At 46.2% G+C, this 6,108-nt stretch overlaps 2 long non-coding RNA genes across 2 annotated transcripts in view; one reads left to right on the top strand and one right to left on the bottom strand.

Moving 5' to 3' along the window:
* The window catches only part of Gm12592 (predicted gene 12592), a 25,771-nt gene that overhangs the window by 13,813 nt on the left and 5,850 nt on the right, over nucleotides 1-6,108 (top strand). The window lies entirely within an intron of this gene.
* The window catches only part of Gm11944 (predicted gene 11944), an 11,723-nt gene that overhangs the window by 3,345 nt on the left and 2,270 nt on the right, over nucleotides 1-6,108 (bottom strand). Inside the window, exons 3-4 of the long non-coding RNA NR_045708.1 lie at nucleotides 4,753-4,846; nucleotides 28-96 (exon numbers count right to left, since the gene is read on the bottom strand). This is a non-coding gene — a long non-coding RNA (predicted gene 11944). The remainder of the gene's footprint in view (nucleotides 1-27; nucleotides 97-4,752; nucleotides 4,847-6,108) is intronic.

Here is a 6,108-nt window from a genome sequence, read left to right as displayed (position 1 = left end):
ACTGTGGCTTAGTGTCAGGGCACTCACCAAGATTCAGAGGGCTAGGCCTCCATCCCCAGCATTCAGCTTCAATCAGAGGTAAAGGCAGGAGAATCTCTGTGAGTTCAAAACCAGCTTTGTAAAGTGTGTAATGAGACTCTGTCTCAAAAGGCAAAACAAAATTAGAGCTGTTTGTAGTGCTGTGCATCTGTACCCAGTACCTGGGAAATAGAAGAAGGATGTGGAATTTGGGGCCTACTTGACTGATTATGAGTTCAAGGTTAAATAAGATCCTGTCTCTCAAAAAACGGAGGAGGAAGAAGAGGGGGGAGGAGGAGGGGGAGGAGAAAGAGGGTAGACTGTGGAAATGGCTCTTGTACCTACATAAGCCAAGCTCAACCGCACAGGTGTGTAATCCCAGCACTGGAGCACCCTCACCAGGGTGCCAGCTTTAAACAAAGAAACTAGAGGGTAGAGGAAGAAACCCAGTATCAATCTCTGCCTTACATACACACACACACACACACACAAAGGAAAAAATTGCCATGTTCCTACCACATGATTCAGCAAGCATGTTCTTTGGTATTTATACAAAGTTGTTGAAAGCATATGTCCGCCCACCTAGCTTACACATGGATGTTTATGGCAGCTTTATTCAAATTTACCAAAACTAATAGTGCCAAACTGGGGACCAAGCCTTTAATACACAGGCAGGCTTTTGGAGGACATTCTAGGTCTGAACTATAACATCTGCCTTCCACATGAGTCACCAGGAAAGGGAAGCTTGAGAGAGACATCTTAAAAATAAATACTAGGGCCGGGCATGGTCGCGCACGCCTTTAATCCCAGCATTCTGGAGGCAGAGGCAGGCGGATTTCTGAGTTCGAGGCCAGCCTGGTCAACAAAGTGAGTTCCAGGACAGCCAGGACTACACAGAGAAACCCTGTCTTAAAAAACTAAAATAAATAAATACTAGAACTGGGATTGTAGTCTGACAGTAGTGTCTTTGCCTAGCATGAGCAAGCTCCTGCATTAACACAAAATCAAAATGAATATTTTTGTTGTTTTAAAGTTTAATTTTATACTTATGGGTGTTTTGCCTGCATGTATGTCTGTGCATCACATGTGTGCCTGGTACCTGTGGAGGCCAGAAGAGGCATCAGATACACTGGAACTCAAATTAGTTACAGTTATAAGTCACCATGTGTGTGCTGGGAACTGATTCTGGTCCCCTGTAAGAGTACCTCTGAACCACTGAGCCCTTTTCCAGCCCCAAAGTGGATCATTTTGTATCTGTAAACATTCAAAATGAGTCTTCACAACAGAGACACTTCTTACTAGTTTTAAATTCTGTGTTGTTTGTGTTACCCCGCGTCAAACGCAGACTTTATTCCTGGCCAAGCACTCTTAGCACTGAGCCAACACCCCAAGCACATGCTTGGTACACATCAAGCTACTCAGTGGGAAAGGGCTTGACTTGGCATTACATCTTTATGTTAACAGTATGAGGGACTCAAGCAAACCAGCTGCAATTACATTTCCTGTATTTAACTGTTTAAACCTTGTAACATAAGCAATATTGTTTCCTTACAGCCTGCTTTCTTTTCTTTTCTTTCTTTCTTTCTTTCTTTTTTTTTTTTTTTTTTTTGAGACAGGGTTTCTCTTTATAGCTCTGGCTGTCCTGGAGCTCACTTTGTAGACCAGGCTGATCTCGAACTCAGAAATCCGCCTGCCTCTGTCTCCCGAGTGCTGGGATTAAAGGCATGCGCCACCACGACTGGCTAGCCTGCTGCTTTCTAATAACTGCTTTTCCGTAACCCTTAACATTGTGTGTGTGTGTGTGTGTGTGTGTGTGTGTGTCTGGGTATACATGGGTGCAGGTGTCCTCAGAGGCCAGAGCTTTTCCATCCTCTGGAGCTAGAGTCACAAGTAGTTGTGAACTAACTTCTGTACGTGCTAGGAGTCACCCTTCTCCAGAAGAGCAGCATGCACATTTAGCCACTGAGCCATCTCCCCAGCCCCTCGTATCATTTCTAGATTTATATTTTATTTATGTGTAGGAATATTTTGTCTGCTCTTATGTATGCCTGCATAAGTTGGAAGAGGGTGTTAGATCTCCTGGAACTATAGTTATGGATGACTGTGATCTACCATGAGAGTACCTTGAACCAACTCAGGTTCTCTGCAAGAGCAACAAGTGTTCTTAACTGCTGAGCTATGTCTCCTGTACCATAATTACTTTTTTGGCTGTTTGTTTTGTGTTTTTTGAGGTGGGGTTTCTTTGTGTAGCCCTAGCTGTCCTGGAACTCACTCTGTAGACCAGGCTGGTTTCGAATTCAGAAATCCGCCTGCCTCTGCCTCCCAAGTGCTGGGATTAAAGGCATGTACCACCACCACCCAAACCATAACAGCTTTTAACATAAGCCTTTTTCTCTCATGGTATCAAATGTTTTGAAATGATCTTTATATATGAGCTAACTGATGGACATTTTGCATGAGTTTTGGACAATAAGATCTTTAGAGTTGCTTTGTTGTATAGCTTCGAAGAGTGGAATTCCTAATTTAAAGGGGATATTTTAAAGGTTGTTGACATTTTTTTTTTTTTTTTTTTGGGTTTTTTCAAGACAGGGTTTCTCTGTGTAGCCCTGGCTGTCCTGGAGCTCACTTTGTAGACCAGGCTGGCCTCGAACTCAGAAATCTGCCTGCCTCTGCCTCCCGAGTGCTGGGATTAAAGGCGTGCGCCACCACGCCCGGCTTGACAATTTTTTTGTTTTTGTTTTTGAGAGTCTTGTATAACCCAGGCTGGTCTCAAACTTGCTATATAGCTAAGTACGACTTTGAACTTCTCTTGAACCTTCTAACTGCTATGCACCACACCTATTTACTGTGGTGTATACTCTGTAAGATAGAGTACTAGGCTTCATGCAGATTAGGCAAGCACTCTACCACCAGAACTATACACCCCCCAACCCCCGCCCATTCTTCTTATCATTGGTATTCTTTTGCTTTCCCCCACCCCACAAAGGGAGAATGTACTCTGCAAAACAGTGGGAGGAGTTCTGAGTCCCTGAGAGTAAGGGTTGGCCCAGGATGAAGGAAAAAAGGAGGGGAGCTAATAGAGGAAGGCAGCAAGGGAGAGGAAGAGTGAGCCACTAGGGGGCAGTCAGGGACGTGTTCCCTGTGGCTGGAATCATGGAAGGCCTGAAGTAGGTGTATCTGTATCTCAAACCCTCTGTTCCCTTGAACCTGTGTCCACATCTGAACACGTACTGATTTAGAACAAAGTAAAGGAGAAGGTATAGGTTGCAGGTCTGAGCTGATGCTGGAGGAGGAAGGGCTCATCTTTAAGGGTTCCTTGTCAGTGTTCCTTGTGGGATGGACCAAAGCATTTTGGTTTCAGTTATTGGTATGAAGAGTAATCTCCTTGTTGGGGTAGGGTGAATTGGAGGGCCGAGTCCAAGTCCTTGTCACAAGAGACAAAGATGACCTATTTGGAGTTCCTGGGTGCCTTTTACAGCTTAAAGCATTTAAGATGTTTCCAAGAACTGGAGGGGAAGGTATCCTGGGAAGGGTCCCAAGTTGTGGGGATGTCTACCTGTCCCGGGCTTCCACCTCTCCCCTGCATCTCGGCTTGGTCTTTTACTCTTGTCTAGTGTGCTTGTTCATTTGAGCCTGAGTATCATAAGGGACAGACCACGCACAAGTGGGAACCGTGCAGAACAGGGAAGTGTACAGAAGTGACACACAGCTCAGATCTGAGCCCTCACCTTGCCCTTCACATCTTCAGACATAAGCAGTCACTAGACTTCTCTGAACCTTCAAGTAGAATATTTTCCTTATGGGGCACTGTGCCTGGCACCCAGCAAGTGTGCCAGCTAGCTGTCTTACAGCAGAGGTGGGGGCAGGGAAAACTGTAGACAGCAGCAATCAGATATGGGCCTCTGGAGTTTCTCAGGCAGATAAAAAGATAAGAACTTTACAGGCAGAGGAAGCAGCTTACACAAGCAAATAAACAGGAGCTGTGAGGTGAAAGGGCTCAGGGCTCCAGTGCATAGCATGGGACCCTGCCTCCCCCACTTCTAAGTCCCTCCCCCCCAAAAAGGTAAAGTGCTTTCTGCAAAATCTTTGAGTTGGATCTGTTGGATCCACAGTGGAAAATCAAACTCTAAAGAGGTTCCTGTAAACTGGGTGTGTTGTACTTTAATCCCAGCACTCAGGAGGCAAAGAGTAGATAGATCTCTGAGTTCGAGGCCAGTCTGGTCTAGAGTGAGTTCCAGGACAGCCAGGGCTACACAGAGAAACCCTGTCTCAAAAAACAGGGTAGAAAGTGAACTGGTTAGGCAGCCGTGGCAATAAGCACATTGGACCTCCTTGAATAGACTGCCTCAGTACAGCCTTCCTGGAAGATAAGGCACTGCACAGCAGACCAGGACCCCAGAGCCGTCCAGCAGGAGGCTAGACCCTCTAAGCCAGGACGAGGCCTCGCAAAATATACACTGGCAGCTGGAAGCCTAACCCAAGCCTGGCCTCACAGTCATTGACTTCCTTCAATTTTATTTACAGCTAAGTGCTTTACTTTCTTTGAACACAGCCCAAGCAAGCTGGTCTTGAACTCCCTATGTGGCTGAGGCTGGCCTTGAACTCCTGATCTTCCTGCCTCTACCTCCTGGGAAGTCCTGGGATTATTATAAAAGAGCAATACCCAACCTGCAGTTTAAAATGGTCAAAATACATAAAACAAATTCTCCCTCTTTTAATGACAAAAATGCTTACCTGTTGGCACTGCACAGAAATTGTTTGCTAGTCCTGTTCTTGCTCACTGTCTCCATTACAGTGAAGGGGTTTGAGCAAAGATGGTTGAGGTAACCTGAAAGGAGTTTTGCGTGTTTCCTAATGTGCTTTACTAGGTAGGGATCAGCTACTTTGTTCTCCTAGCAGCCCTGGAAAAACTGCTTTTTTGTTATCGTAGGTTTTGGTGAGGAAACAGGCCCACATCATTCTGAAAGAAGTTCCTGGAGGGTCTGAACCAGGCTCTCTGTCTCCTGGATGAGCATGAACCAGGGCACAGTGACGATTGCCCAGAGAAGAGACTGTGCTTAGAGCAGCAGCAGTTCAAGGTGGTTGTGGGTCGTGGAAGATGCAGGCATACAGACGGGGATGAGTGGGGGACTTGTAGTGAAAGCTACTTGGTGGGGTAGAGCAAGAGGCACAAGGCTGGGGGTGACTCAGGCTCTAAGCTTGAGAGCTCTCTGTAGACACTAGCTGGACGGGACGGCTGTGGTAAAGTCCTAACAGTCCCACTGGGGGATGGCACAGAAGCAGCTCAGGTTGCACTGTGGGATCCATTCTCACTGCTTGCTTTGGCTGTGTTGGGATCAAGCCTGTTGGTTGTTAAATTAGTCACTCCTTATTCTGAGTGACTATGAATTGATATATGTGATAGTTAGACAGGTAGTTGGCACCTTTAGTGTGTCATTACTACTAATGGCTAGTGTATTTATTTGGAACAGCATATGACTGGAAATCATAAAGGCTGACACGTTTAAAAAACAAAAAGACCTACAAGTGTGGACTTGTGTTCAGGAAATACCAAGTAGGAAGCAAATCCAGCCTGGGGAATTCAGAGGTGAGCTACACAATTGTTTTTTGGGGGTGGGTTGGGGGAGGGCTGCTAAGAAAAGGAACAGGCTGTGCGTGGTGGCACACGCCTTTAATCCCAGCACTCGGGAGGCAGAGGCAGGTGGATCTCTGAGTTCGAGGCCAGCCTGGTCTACAAAGTGAGTTCCAGGACAGCCAAGGCTACACAGAGAAACCCTGTCTCGAAAAACCAAAAAAAAAAAAAAAGAGAAAAGGAACAGGAAGCCAAGAGCCGTTACTCATTCCCACAGGAGGCTGCTTTCATACCCTGTTGATAACAGTCTTAACAGCTTTACTACACCCTCCCCAGCAGTCCTGTTTCCCACATTACAAGCAAACATCAGGCCAGAGTTGCATAAAGCATCTCAAATGTGTTCTACAACTGCCGTAAACCCACCTGACTAGGCCTCCGGCTTCTATGTTCTGGTGATCAAATTTCCCCTCCAGCAGCGCTGGGCTAGCTCTGTGGTGCGCTCGCAGACACATCTACCT

The sequence above is a fragment of the Mus musculus genome, chromosome 11, assembly GCF_000001635.26.
Source record: "Mus musculus strain C57BL/6J chromosome 11, GRCm38.p6 C57BL/6J".
Lineage (NCBI taxonomy): Eukaryota > Metazoa > Chordata > Mammalia > Rodentia > Muridae > Mus > Mus musculus.
Note: the sequence above shows the minus strand (reverse complement) of the source record. Positions and strands in the feature narration are given on the sequence as shown.